General features: G+C 39.9%; 1 long non-coding RNA gene across 3 annotated transcripts in view; it reads right to left on the bottom strand.

Moving 5' to 3' along the window:
* The window catches only part of LOC123333265, a 180,167-nt gene extending 165,799 nt beyond the window's left edge, over positions 1-14,368 (bottom strand). Inside the window, exons 1-3 of one of the 3 annotated variants that reach the window (XR_006550521.2) lie at positions 13,346-14,367; positions 12,765-13,082; positions 1,434-2,105 (exon numbers count right to left, since the gene is read on the bottom strand). This is a non-coding gene — a long non-coding RNA (uncharacterized LOC123333265). Of the gene's footprint in view, positions 1-1,433; positions 2,106-12,764; positions 13,083-13,283 lie in introns of those variants that run through there. The other 2 variants (XR_006550522.2, XR_006550520.2) reach the window with 2 other exon arrangements.
* Positions 14,369-14,730: the final 362 nt, after the last annotated feature.

The raw sequence follows: 14,730 nt of genomic DNA, 5'->3' as shown, positions 1-14,730 counted from the left end.
AATCTAAAAAATAATAAAAATTAATCTATATAGAAAACAGAAACTGACTCACAAACATAGAAAATAAATTTATGGTTACCAAAGGGGAGAGGGGGAGGGTAAATTAAAGGAATATGGGATTAATAGATACAAACTATTGCTATCTACAGAAAATAGATAAGCAACAATGATATATTATATAGCACAGAGAGCTATTGTCAAAGCTTGTAATAACCTATAATGGAAAATAATCTGAAAGAAACATAACTGAATCACTTTGCTGTATACCTGAAACTCACAATATTATAAATTAACTACAATTCAATTTGAAAAGTGCAAAAAATAATCAAGGTTTAAGAACCAGTCTTCTCATACAGATGGCTAACAAACACATGAAAAGATGCTCAACATCACTCATTATCAGAGAAATGCAAATCAAAACCACTATGAGGTACCATTTCACACCAGTCAGAATGGCTGCGATCCAAAAGTCTACAAGAAATAAATGCTGGAGAGGGTGTGGAGAAAAGGGAACCCTCTTACACTGTTGGTGGGAATGCAAACTAGTACAGCCACTATGGAGAACAGTGTGGAGATTCCTTAAAAAACTGGAAATAGAACTGCCTTATGATCCAGCAATCCCACTGCTGGGCATACACACTGAGAAAACCAGAAGGGAAAGAGACACGAGTACTCCAATGTTCATCGCAGCACTGTTTATAATAGCCAGGACATGGAAGCAACCTAGATGTCCATCAGCAGATGAATGGATAAGAAAGCAGTGGTACATATACACAATGGAGTATTATTCAGCCATTAAAAAGAATACATTTGAATCAGTTCTAATGAGGTGGATGAAACTGGAGCCTATTATACAGAGTGAAGTAAGCCAGAAAGAAAAACACCAATACAGTATACTAACGCATATATATGGAATTTAGAAAGATGGTAACAATAACCCTGTGTACGAGACAGCAAAAGAGACACTGATGTATAGAACAGTCTTATGGAATCTGTGGGAGAGGGAGAGGGTGGGAAGATTTGGGAGAATGGCATTGAAACATGTAAAATACCATGTATGAAATGAGTTGCCAGTCCAGGTTCGATGCACGATACTGGATGCTTGGGGCTGGTGCACTGGGATGACCCAGAGGGATGGAATGGGGAGGGAGGAGGGAGGAGGGTTCAGGATGGGGAACACATGTATACCTGTGGCGGATTCATTTTGATATTTGGCAAATCTAATACAGTTATGTTGAGTTTAAAAATAAAATAAAATTAAAAAAAAAAAAAAAAGAACCAGTCTTCTTACATTATCTAATAGGCTGCTTTGTGTAGAAGTTTCTAGGTATGGGAAAATTCTAACTGAAGTCATTGTTTCAAGTTTTAGAAATGGAATATATGTCTTTGTTTCTGATTTTGAAGAGCACTATAAAAATATGTCCCTGGAAATAGCCTAATAATAATGTTTATTTATTCAGTTATTCATTCACTCATTCACTCACATTTTAAATTCAACAAATAGCTATTTGGGGCATTATACATATATAATAATACTAGGGAAGGCAGAGGATACAAAAATATATAAAACAAGATGTCATCCCTCACAGAGTTTACAATCTAGTTAGGAAAATACAATACATGCACAATTAACTAGATGGCAATATAGTATACAACCCAAGGAAATTTTTTCAACTCCATTCAACCAACCTCACTGAGCACTTGCATACCTATGTTTTTCTAGGTTCTGAGGATACAAATATAGAATCTTATAATACAGAATAGAACACTTAACATACAGAAAATGTTTTGGATTAAAGTTTGTCTTTGTAAGGAATGACTGTGTAGCACTTAGAGCTTGAGGAATAACTAAGTTTCTTATCATCAGAGGTGTGATTCATAGGCTGGTGACATTTGAGGGATATAGATAAAAGGACATTTGGGGGATATAGATAAAAGGACTTAAAACACAAGCTGATTGGTTACAGTATTTGACCATTACATTCTTTCCAGTCTTGAGACTTTAAAACTGTATGCTTCTTTTAGAGGTAGACAGATGTTTCAGAAATTCTCAAGTCATCACATATCTGCAGCTGTCTGTTCAAGGTTTACATGGCGTCTTCTTCCTATGGAGGAGTTGAAATGTTCCTTAAGAAGTATTAATTGGTGTTCTTAAATAGTAAGTCTCATCTGCCCAGAACAGTTGTCATTTTTTTTTCTTTTTTTAAAAACCTCATTCAAAGAGCACATTTCCACACTTAAAAAGCTATGAAGTAATCATCAAGATTGATCCAAATTTAGTATGCAGTATTTAGTCCTTTTAATAATGGCTTCCTGTGTGTGTGTTAGTCGCTCAGTTGTGTCCAACGCTTTATGACACCATGGACTGCAGTCCATCAGTCTTCTCTGTCCATTGGATTTTCCAGGCAAGAATACTGGAGTGGGTTGCCATTTTCTTCTTCAATGGCTTTCCATAGTTTGTCCAAAATAAAAAAAAAAATTTCAAAGGATTTGACTCACTTCAAATAGCATGCAGAGTACTGTATTTGGGGCTAACTAATTGGATTTCTCAAACGTGAAAGGAAAATGGAGATCTATTACAGCAATAGCATGCTTCTGCTGCTGCTGCTGCTGCTAAGTCACTTCAGTCGTGTCCGACTCTGTGCGACCCCATAGACGGCAGGCAGCCCACCAGGCTCCACTGTCTCATGCTGCTGCTGCTGCTGCTAAGTCGCTTCAGTCGTGTCCGACTCTGTGCGACCCCATAGACGGCAGGCAGCCCACCAGGCTCCACTGTCTCATGCTGCTGCTGCTGCTGCTAAGTCGCTTCAGTCGTGTCCGACTCTGTGCGACCCCATAGATGGCAGGCAGCCCACCAGGCTCCACTGTCTCATGCTGCTGCTGCTGCTGCTAAGTCGCTTCAGTCGTGTCCAACTCTGTGCGACCCCAGAGACGGCAGCCCACCAGGCCCCCCCGTCCCTGGGATTCTCCAGGCAAGAACACTGGAGTGGGCTCCCATTTCCTTCTCCAATGCATGAAAGTGAAAAGTGAAAGTGAAGTCGCTAAGTTGTGTCTGACTCTTAGCGACCCCATGGACTGCAGCCTACCAGGCTCCTCCATCCATGGGATTTTCCAGGCAAGAGTACTGGAGTGGGGTGCCATTGCCTTCTCCCACTGTCCCATGACTAGGCCACAATTCTCATTTTTAAAATATGTTTTGAAATATTATCCTCTAAGTTGGTCTGCTTTCTTATTTTGGTTTAGAGGCCCAAGAATAATGGAAATGAAATATTTCCACATCCAAAATAGCAATGCAAATTTTCATTTTGCTTTTTTCTTATAAAATGAGCTGTAAATAATTGGATTAAAAAATCTTTGCAATATGGAATTTTAATTGTCTAATTTTATTCACCTAAAGTGTCTCTTGCAAAATTTTATCTCTGAAGGCAGAAGAATTTTCCAGTTGTTCTAAAACTGTCACTCCAGTTTCTAATCAGGAGGTTCGTTCTGTCATGAACCCACACTGAGCATCTACTATCGTAGATGGTGTAAATCTGGTGGCAAACAAAGGGATTTTGATGAACTGGAGTTATAGAAATCAAAGTGATGTTTGAGTCAATCAATACATAATCACAGTCTGTGAGGACAGAACACTAGGGACATCTAAATGGCAGACTAGAGGTGGTGCAGCTCTTCATAGGCAGAAGGTCAGAGTGAGAAAACTATTACAGAACATGTTTGCATTTAGAATGTGGATTTGCAAGTTTGTTGCTGTTTTAAGCAAATTTTCAAAAAAGGCAGCACATAGCCATGACTAAGACAATAGATTTATAACCAGATTGGTTGGATTCATTTCAAACTCTGCTGCTTACAAGCTTTTCATTTTGTCTTTAGACAAGTTCCTTAACCATTCTGTGCCTCAGAGTCCTCCTCTTTAAATTGGAGATAATTTTAGGATCTCAGTAATCGTGAGGATTAAATGAGTACATATGTTAAGATCTTAGACCAGTGCTGGAGATAGGAAGCACTCTTTAAATTCTCAAGTCCATGAAACAGGTGTGATAATTTTATGTGTCAGTATAAATGGGCCAAGGGATGCCCAGATAGCTGTTGGTAGAACATTCTTTCTGGGTGTGTCTGTGAGGGTGTTTCTGGAAGAGATTCACATTTGAATCAGTAGCCTGCTTTCACCAATGCTAGTAGACATCATACAATCACTGAGGTTCTAAACCGAACAACTAGGCAGAGGAAGGGAGAATCGGCTCTTTCCTACTCCCATCTTCTCCTCCTCTCATAAATCAGCACCGTTGTCTCTTGGGCTTTCAGACTTGGACTGAGCCTAACACCATAGGCCCCCCTGGACTTCGTGTTTGGACTGGAGCAGCACCACTGGTTTCTTTGGCCTGCAGCTTGCAGATAAAAGACCATGGGGCTTCTCGGCTTCCATAATCTCACGAGTCAGTTAAATCTCATTCTATATATCTGGGGCTTCTGTGGTGGCTCAGGTGGTAAAGAATCTACCTGCAATGCAGGAGACCTGGGCTTGTATAGCTAGGTATATCCTATTGGTTCTATTTCTCTAGAGAACTCTGATTAATACTAATATCAGAACTCCTACTTTATAGATGAAGAAGTTAAGGTGTGAAACAATTAAGTAACTTGCCCAAGAGCACCATGTGGTAAGTGGTAAAGCTGGGATTTGAACCCACGCATGGTGACTTGAGATTGCAGGTGACAATCCCAGTATATACAAAAAATTTTAGTTAAATTTTAGTGGCACTGTCAAGATTGGGTCTTGGTTCATTAAAATATTGAATGCTATATAAGAAAAATGTTTTAAAAGTATGAGTATTGCTAATAAAAACAGTCAAGTCTATTAAGCCTCAGGGGCAAAAGAACAAAAGTTTCCTACAACCATGTAACTGAACCCTACTTTAATATATAAAAGGAAAGTGTTGTTGTAAAGGCTGTATTTGAATGAAATTTGAACCAGTGGGTAAGGATGGGAGGTTTATTGTACAGCTCACTCACTGAGGAATATTAATCTAATAAAATTGAATAAATTCTTTCCATTGTTTTTCTTGGCCTACAAAGGAAGTCAATAAAAGCTCCAGTATGAGAGTCACATTAGAGCAGATTCAGGTCCGTATAATTAAAGCTATGGTTTTTCTAGTAGTCATATATAGATGTGAGAGTTGGACTATAAAGAAGGCTGAGCACTGAAGAATTGATGCTTTTGAATTTTGGTGCTGGAGAAGACTCTTGGACAGCAAGAAGGTCAAGTCAGTCAATACCAAAGGACATCAACCTTGAACATTCATTAGGACTGATGCTGAAGCTCTGATACTTTGGCCACCTGATGCAAAGAGCCAACTGATTGAAAAAGACCCTGAGGCTGGGAAAGACTGAGGGAAGTAGGAGAAGTGGGTGACAGAGGATGAGATGATTGGATGGCATCACCGACTCGATGGACATGAGTTTGAGCAAACTCCAGTAGATAGTGAAGGACAGGGAAGCCTGGCATGCTGCAATCCATGGGGTCACAAAGATTAGGACATAACTTAGTGAATGAACAACAACAGGGGCCTTGAGGAAGTTGTCTGGGTTTTTACAAATGCCTATGTGGCTCCTCTGGTCTGGCTGGAGCCATGTTTATACTGAACTATCTACAAGCTACCATTTGAAGTGTTTGCTTCCTGAAACCACCTGCTTTCTGAAGCACCGAGCATCACATGGGACAGTGGACAATTGCCATGATGACACTGTGGTAAAACCCAGTGATTTAAGAGTACAGTTGGTGGAGTCAGACTAAGGGATTGTGTGATCCACCTCTGCCACTTGCTTGCTACGTGACATTCAACAAGTTATTTAATGGCTCTGCACTTCATTTTCTTCATGTACAAAAGGGAGACAGTAACAAAAACCCATCTCGGAGTGTTATTGTGAGGATTAAGTGAGTTAATATGAGTAAATCTTAGATGGATGACCAACACATAGAAAGAATAATGGAAAGGTCAGCTCTTCTTAACGTTATTTGTGATGGCCCGCAGAGTTGCCTTGTCAACTCGGCTGATGTGTCCACTAGAGATGGACATGCATACATCTATGCTTTAGTCACAGTGTATGTAGTAGAGTGAAACCTCAGGTAAGCAGCTGGAAGCTAATCAGAGCTTTTAATTAACATAGGTTTAAAAACACTTTAATTTTGTAAGAAAATAGCAAATTTAAAAAGCACCATTATGTTTGAAAAACTGTGCAAATAGAAAATAACAGTGTATAAACAAAATACCACAAACTTCCCAAACTTCCAGGAGATCTCTAGAGATCTGCTCAAATTCAGTTCTATTTCTCATAAGTTTTAAAAATATCACATAATGCACTCATCAATAATAAATTCTGAAAATACTCTTCATGTGTCTTAGGTTAGTCCCTTAACATTTTGGAGCCTCAGTTTTCTTACTCATAAAACCAAAGTGTCTTAGCCCTGCTTGATTCACTGGACAGTTGGGAGGGAGAGGAGATGCTATATCTAAAAGAAGCTTGTGCTGCATGCTAAGTCACTTCAGTCATGTTCGACTCTTTGGAGCCCTTTGGAATCAGGCTTCTCTGTCCATGGGATTCTCCAGGCAAGAATACTGGACTGAGTTGCCATTCCCTCTTCCAGGGGATCTTCCTGACCCAGGGATCGAACCTGTGTCTCTTATGTCTTCTGCATTTGCAGACGTGTTCTTTACCTCTAGTGCCACCTGGGAAGCCCCAAAGAAGCCCACTATATATAAAATATCAAGCTGTTATATATTGGGGAAAATATAGTGTTGAGAATGATTCTTAGGTGTCACAACATCCTCAGGTTTAGAAAAGCAAATATATCTAGTCTCCTAATATCACAAGGTCAGAAACTAGACTAAAATTTTATAAAGAGTCTCATCAAATGTTGAAATGAAAAGATGTGTTGATTATATGAGATATGTAAATTTCTGCAATATTTCAGCAAGAGAGGAGGATATTGCCACTCCCAAATCAGTAAGGCCATCACTCCAGTAAAGAGAGGATGCAGAAGCCTACTGAGGATGTTGTTTTATCCTGGAAATTCCAGGCTTGCGCGTAGCTAGGTCAAAGAGATGAGTTCTGGGCAGGAAGGCTTATAGGGACTCCCATACCATATCAGTGAGGTAACCCCCTTCTCTGGATGTGTATCATAAATTCCTCTTAGGTGCTGGAGCTTGGAGAGGCAGGAGAAATCAGGCTGTAGTTGCTGCTTCTAATATCTTTGCATTCACCGTATAAGAGAACACATTGACCCAGCAATTCTTCCTGTAAGAATTGGTCCTATAGAAATACTTGCACTAGTATATATTGATATATAAATTTACCGTGCAACACTACTTGTGATTCTGATAGCTAAAAATTGGAAACTAAATTTTGGTACATTCAATCTATGGAGTATTTACTCCATGTATTCAAGGCATTATAAAATGAAGTAGATTTCCAGGTAAGGACATGGAATGTGTTCCTAATATGCCAGGCAAAAGTAGAAAGCTACATTACATATGTGCAATATGATTCCACTTTTGGATTCCATTTTTTAAAATTATTTTTTAATTGAAGGATAATTGCTTTACAGAATCTTGGTATTTTCTAACAAACATCAACATGAATCAGCCACAAATAATTGTTTTAAAGAGAGTTACGAGAGAGCACAGACACGCAATTTCATGACAACCTATGAAATGGGAAAATACTTGCAAACCAAATATCTGGTAAGGGGTTAATATCCAAAATATATAAAGAACTCATGCAACTCAATAGCAAAAAACCACATTACCAATTAAAAATGGAAAAAGGACATAAACAGACGTTTGTCCAAAGACTTATGAATGGCCATGTTACATGAAAAGGTGCTCAACGTCACTTATTGGAGGGGAAATGCAAATCAAAACCACAATGAGATATTACTTCATGGCTATGGTCAATAAGATGAGATGACAATGTTGACAAGGATCTGCCATGTGATTCTATAAGGAACAACCCATATGATCAATTACACTTTGGGGAATACATCCAAAGAAAACAATACCACTTTATAGAAGAGATATCTACACCCTCATGTTTACTGCAGCATTATTCGTAATAGCCAAAACATGAAAATAACCTTTGCCCACTGTGAAGGAATAAAAAAATGTCCTTTCTTTTACAGAAGGAAAATTCTGCCATTTGTGACAACATGGAGGAAGCTGGAGGGCATCATGCTAATAAAATAAGTCAGACAGAGAAAGACAAATACTATATGATGCCATGTATATATGGAATCTAAAAGCATCAACTCATAGAAACAGAGTAGGATGCTGGTTGTCAGGAGATGAGCTAATGCTAATGCTAAGTTGCTTCAGTCGTGTCCAACTCTGTGTGACCCCATAGACGGCAGCCCACCAGGCTCTGCCATCCCTGGGACTCTCCAGGCAAGAATACTGGAGTGGGTTGCCATTTCCTTCTCCAATGCATGAAAGAGAAAAGTGAAAGTGAAGTCACTCAGACGTGTCCGACTCTTAGCGACCCCATGGACTGCAGCCTACCAGGCTCCTCTGTCCATGGTGGGTAAATAGGGAGATGCTGGTCAAAGGGTACAGACTTTCATTTGTAAGATGAGTAAGTTCTGGGGGTCTAGCATAGAACATGGAGACTGTAGTTAACAATACTGTACTATATATTGGGTTGGCCAAGAAGTTTGTTTGGCTTTCTCCATTATATGTTACAGAAAAACCCAAATGAACTTTTTGGTCACCCAATACTTGAAAGTTACTTTTTGAGTGGAGCTTTACTATTCTCTCCATAACAACAAAGACAAAATGGTAGCTACCTGAGGTGAAGCGTATGTTAACTAACCTTACACAAAATACTTATGTATCAAATCATCATATTGTACATCTTAAATGTATACAATGTTATATGTCAATTATAGAAAAACATCTATTTCTGCTTTATTGACTATGCCAAAGCCTTTGACTGTGTGGATCACAATAAACTGTGGAAAATTCTGAAAGAGATGGGAATACCAGACTACCTGATCTGCCTCTTGAGAAATCTGTATGCAGGTCAGGAAGCAACAGTTAGAACTGGACATGGAACAACAGACTGGTTCCAAATAGGAAAAGGAGTTTGTCAAGGCTGTATATTGTCTCCCTGTTTATTTAACTTATATGCAGAGTACATCATGAGAAACGCTGGACTGGAAGAAGCACAAGCTGGAATCAAGATTGCCGGGAGAAATATCAATAACCTCAGATATGCAGATGACACCACCCTTATGGCAGAAAGTGAAGAGGAACTCAAAAGCCTCTTGATGAAAGTGAAAGTGGAGAGTGAAAAAGTTGGCTTAAAGCTCAGCATTCAGAAAACGAAGATCATGGCATCCGATCCCACCACTTCATGGGAAATAGATGGGGAAACAGTGGAAACAGTGTCAGACTTTATTTTTCTGGGCTCCAAAATCACTGCAGATGGTGACTGCAGCCATGAAATTAAAAGACGCTTGAAATTAAAAGACAACTTTCCTTGGAAGAAAAGTTATGACCAACCTAGATAGCATATTGAAAAGCAGAGACATTACTTTGCCAACAAAGGTTCGTCTAGTCAAGGCTATGGTTTTTCCTGTGGTCATGTATGGATGTGAGAGTTGGACTGTGAAGAAAGCTTAGCGCCAAAGAATTGATGCTTTTGAACTGTGGTGTTGGAGAAGACTCTTGAGAGTCCCTTGGACTGCAAGGAGATCCAACCAGTCCATTCTGAAGGAGATCAGCCCTGGGATTTCTTTGGAAGGAATGATGCTAAAGCTGAAACTCCAGTACTTTGGCCACCTCATGTGAAGAGTTGACTCATTGGAAAAGACTCTGATGCTGGGAGGGATTAGGGGCAGGAGGAGAAGGGGACGACAGAGCATTAGATGGCTGGATGGCATCACTGACTCAATGGATGTGAATCTGAGTGAACTCCGGGAGTTGGTGATGGACAGGGAGGCCTGGCGTGCTGCGATTCATGGGGTTGCAAAGAGCTGGACACGACTGAGCGACTGATCTGATCTGATGTCAATTATATCTTAATAAGGCTGGAAAAAATCCCTAAGAGTCATATCCAAACCCATCTGTTAATCTTATTAGTTAACATCCGAAATACATATGATGAATTTTCATTACCTCCACTTTTCACCACCTGCAGTGTTATCACTGTTTTATTCACTCCCACTTTATTTCATTGGTGAGGGAGGGATTTCCAGCCTTTGATTATGGGGATGGCGAAACACACCCAACTGGACAGAGGAAACTGACAGCAGTTTGTTAATCACTTATATTGATACCTACAGCCCAGGGCCATACATACACTATGCAAGGGCCAAAGAGTACTTGGGAAGAGCATGAACAAGCAGAAGCTGAGAGAGACAAGCTTTGCAGTAGGGAGATAATGAGGTATCCTCTGGTTGCTGCAAGAGGATGTGGTTGTCCTGTTTGAACAATCCTGAGTGCTGCTGAAGAACCAAAACTTGCTACTCAGGGATCAGCAGGAACTGTACCCAGTCTGCTTGATAAGGAGGGTTGTTTGGCTAGGGGGCTTTATCCGTGGGGCAGGGGGAGGGGGACCTTGTGGTTAGGCAATTTGCTGCCCTTATGATTTTAGCAGATGTCAAAGCAGCACATAATATTAGTATTAGTTCTTACACCACAGTCACCCTTGTCCAAGACCCTCTTACTGGAATTACTGTAACATTCTACCTCCTTACAATTGTCTTCTGACAATCTTTCTACAACCTATTCTCCAAACAATGGTTAGAAAGATCTTTTACAAAAGATTATCGGATTTTAAATCTCCTTATTTAATATCCCTCTATGACTTCTTCTGACATTTAGAATAAAAGAAACTTTTTAAATGAAGAACCACAAGTTTCAGATAATCTAGTTCCCAGTTTCCTTTTTAGTCTCAAATACTAAACTCTTAGGCTCCCTGCCATTACCCACACTTGAGCACAACTTCGGTCCTTTGAAAATGCCAAGCTCATTGTAATCTTAGGCCATTTGCACCTGTGGGTATTTCTACTTGGAAAGTTCTGCCCAAGCTCTATATTTGAATTTCTCCTCTTCATCACGCAGGTCTTTGTTAAATGTCACTTTCTGAGAGAAAGTCACTCAGCAAACAGTGATCCAAGCCTGTTGCATTCACTCTCTGGCCTAGTACCTTTCTTCATTTTTTCCTATTGCCACTGAAATTATCTTTTGTATTTATGAATTGATTTATCTGTAAGTTTTCTAAGTATGAGGGTTTTCTTTTGCTCATCATTATCCCCAAAGGCTACAGAAGTGCCTGGCACATAGTAGGTGCTTAATATTTATTGAACAAAAGAATACAACACATGAGCCTTTAAATTTCTTCTTAAACACTTCAGTCAGATAGCCTCCTACAGCCTAGCATCATATTAGGAACTGAAGGCTACTGGGGAGTTTCAGCTTAAGGGAATAACCTATTGTTTTCCAAACATCCCTACACCCTGCTTTCTGAAGGCTAAAATAGGATTTACTTAGAGGAATCTCACTGTTGGTTCTTTGAATATGAAAACAGTCCAGTCCTGGCATCACACCTGTTTTTATGTTGCTGGAACCCTGATTGTCCCTGCTGGCTTGGTAATACTCCTCTTGGATTGTGGTGTGAAAAGCACCAACTGGAAAGCAAAGCTGCTTCTCAATATCTCCTCCCCCTTTTTGTATCCAAATATAAAACCAACCACATTATTCTCCACTGAAATATAACTTTGCTGGCTTTCTTAATTATCTGTAGTATCCTACTCTCACAGAGCTTGAATCAGCCTAAATTTATGAAGAGACCAGGCAGGATTCTGAATTTTGCTTCACCAAAGTTATGACCAAAGACTTGAGAGAGAGAGAAAAAAAAAAATACAAGATAATTTTTCAGAGAACTAAATTTGCCTGCAGAAAAAAAAAATGTGTTTCTCCTAAGAAGTTGAGAGCTCTTCAATAAACATTAGGCCCACCTTTGACAAACTAACCTTTCAAAATTGTTTTTCACATGAAAACATGTTCTACGTGGTATACCCCCTGCCAACATGATGGTTTAGCAAATAAGGAAAGAATTATTTTCAACTTTCAAATTCTCCTTTGTTAGGCAATGAAGAATGAGAGGTGAAAATAATGGTGAAATCCAATTTTATTTCCTAAGATTATATGCCTTTATTTTCACATTCTTACATTTTCTTGCCTGAAGCAATTGTATTTTATGACCGTTTAATTTCAAAAGTAAGAAGGAAAAAGCCCACAGACATTCCTACCAGTACTAGGAGACAATGTCTACATCTGTTTTATGATAATAACCACTCAGCATTTATTTAACACTTCCCTTTTAATCATCTCCAATTATTATAGAAATTGAGCCAGTGCCAAGTCAAGCATAAATATAAATTTATGGGTGAAAAATTAAAGCAGAAATTATAAAAACTGCCAGTTACAAATACAGGCAAAAACTGGTCTAAGGGAGCAAAATAATTGGATCACTTTTATGTCTACAGTATTGTTGCTGAAGAAAGACCATTTTGGTTCAATATTTGACATATTCAACCTGTAGCTAAATCAGTTCAATAGTGATTAAAACAGATGAATAGCTGACTCAGTTAACTCCAAACAAATGAAATAAACAACAACTTGATGTCTGCCTATATTGGTTTTCTATTGCTGCCGCAAGAAATAACCACAAACTTAGCTGTTTAATACAATGCACACATTTAATACCTCTCACTGCTGCAAGTCAGAAGTCCTGTGCATCTGACTGATTCCTTGGCTCCAGGTTGCACAAGGTGAAATCAAGATGATGGTTAGCCTGGGCCCTTATCTGGAGTCTTGGGGGGAGAAGTCACTTCCCCGCTCACTCAGGTTGGGGATAGAATCTCATTCCTCGAGGCTGAAGGGTGAAGTCCTGTTTCTTTCCTGGTTGTCAGCTGGGAGCCTCTTTTATGTTGAGGCTGCCAGTGCTGTTTACCATGCTGCTCACCTCAGCAGGCTTTCAGTCTCTCTGATTTCCCTTCTGCTTCACGCTTCACTTAACACCAGCTGGGAATAAAAAGTTCTACTTTTAGAGGCTTATTGATTATATTGGACCCACCTGGATCATCGAGAATACTCTCTCATTAGACCCATAAACTTGATTACAGCTGCAAAGTCCGTTTTGCCATATTCAAGGGTTTCAGATTATAGGGTGTGGACATCTTTGTGGGACCATTTTGCATACCACACTGGCTTATAAATCTGTACCTGATATGGACTATAAATGTGAATTATAAAGCTCTTGTTTTGGTATGTTGCAGTCATACTACCTTCTTCCTGATTCTTTTCTTACAGTGTCTTTTTTAAACAAATTATCTTTTATTTGACTGCCCCAGGTCTTGGTTGTGGCATGTGGGATCTTCGATCTTCAGTACAGCATGCAAGCTTTTAGTAGCAGCGTGTGGGATCCAGCTCCCTGATCAAGGATTGAACTTGGGCCCCCTGAACTGGGATCATGAAGTCTTAGCCACTGGCCCACTAAGAAAGTCCCCCTTTCTGATTCTTAAATAGGCTATGTCTGTTCTCTCCTCTTGGAGAAGGAAATGGCAACCTACTCCAGGGTTCTTGCCTGGAGAATCCCAGGGACGGGGGTGCCTGGTGGGCTGCCGTCTCTGGGGTCGCACAGAGTCGGACACGACTGAAGCGAATTAGCAGCAGCAGCAGCAGCAGTTCTCTCCTCAGGACCTTTGCACATGCTACGCCTTTGCTAGGAATGTAATGCTCCAGATCCTCTTAAAGCTGATTTCTTTCTCTTCATTCAGGTCCAAGTGTAAATGCCACGTCCTCCAGGATACAATCCCTGGCCTTCTTTTTAAAGTTTCCTCTCTGTGCTCCTGTTACTCTTTCCCATATATTTTATATGTAAATTAGCTTTATTATTTGTTTTTCTATTTACTTTTTGCCTCCACCCCTATACTTTAAGCTTTCTGAGCCTCATAGCTGCCTAGCTTATTACTGCATCTACCTGGTGACTCAGATGGTAAAGAATCTGCCTGCAATGCAGGAGACCCAGGTTTGATCCCTGGGTCAGAAAGATTCCCTGGAGAAGAGAATGGCAACCCACTCCAGTATTCTTGCTTGGAGAATTCCATGGATAGAGGAGCCTGGTGGGCTACAGTCCACTGGGTTGCAAAGAGCTGGACATGACTGAGTGACTAACACTTACTTATGTCAAGATCAGTGCCTAGAACATGGAAAAACTCAGTATTTGTCACCTGTCCTGTGTTTTCCAATCCCAAAGGCAATGCCAAAGAATGCTCAAACTACAGCACAATTGCACTCATCTCACACGCTGGTAAAGTAATGCTCAAAATTCTCCAAGCCAAGCTTCAGCAATACATGAACCATGAACTTCCAGATGTTCAAGCTGGTTTTAGAAAAGGCAGAGGAACCAGAGATCAAATTGCCAACATCTGCTGGATCATCAAAACATCAAGACAGTTCCAGAAAAACATCTATTTCTGCTTTATTGACTATGCCAAAGCCTTTGACTGTACGGATCACAATAAACTGTGGAAAATTGTGAAAGAGATGGGAATACCAGACCACCTGACTGGCCTCTTGAGAAAGCTATATGCAGGTCAGGAAGCAACAGTTAGAACTGGACATGGAACAACAGACTGGTTCCAAATAGGAAAAGGAGTACGTCAAGGCT

This window comes from Bubalus bubalis, chromosome 4 (genome assembly GCF_019923935.1).
Source record: "Bubalus bubalis isolate 160015118507 breed Murrah chromosome 4, NDDB_SH_1, whole genome shotgun sequence".
In the NCBI taxonomy this organism is placed as follows: domain Eukaryota; kingdom Metazoa; phylum Chordata; class Mammalia; order Artiodactyla; family Bovidae; genus Bubalus; species Bubalus bubalis.
Note: the sequence above shows the minus strand (reverse complement) of the source record. Positions and strands in the feature narration are given on the sequence as shown.